Genomic DNA, 509 nt, shown 5'->3' on the forward strand with positions numbered 1-509 from the left:
TACTTTCGCCTCTGCCCTGGTCGCCTGCCCATCGGAGGTCCCAATGCCTCTGACAACGCAGATACTTACCGCGCGCGGTCAAAAGAAGTATCCATGTAATAGTCGACTCCGTAAATTTAAGGTTAAAAAATGGATTGCAAAATTTGATTATTACCCAAGAATATACCGTATATCAAAATAAATAAATATTGTTTAATGAATAGGAGAGTCTAGGAGGGTTTATGAACTTGCTGAGAGCAGTTTGCAAAATAGTGCCCCATTTTGTTTTTTCCCCAGGTGAGCTTCTGTCTCAGTGTGGAGCATCCATGAAATGGAGAATTCCAGGCTTGCATCCTCCTAGACTAGGATGTGTTACCTCTGACCCCTCCTTCCCTGGAGAAAACGTCCCCTGGAAAACAGTCTCTCACTGTTGATTTATCCTTCCATGGATTTCTCTGGGATCATCTCTCGCTGTTCCAAATGAGCACTGACCCTATCAGTTACTGCAGTTTTCTTTCATGTAATTCCCT

The sequence above is a fragment of the Narcine bancroftii genome, chromosome 2 (genome assembly GCF_036971445.1).
Source record: "Narcine bancroftii isolate sNarBan1 chromosome 2, sNarBan1.hap1, whole genome shotgun sequence".
In the NCBI taxonomy this organism is placed as follows: domain Eukaryota; kingdom Metazoa; phylum Chordata; class Chondrichthyes; order Torpediniformes; family Narcinidae; genus Narcine; species Narcine bancroftii.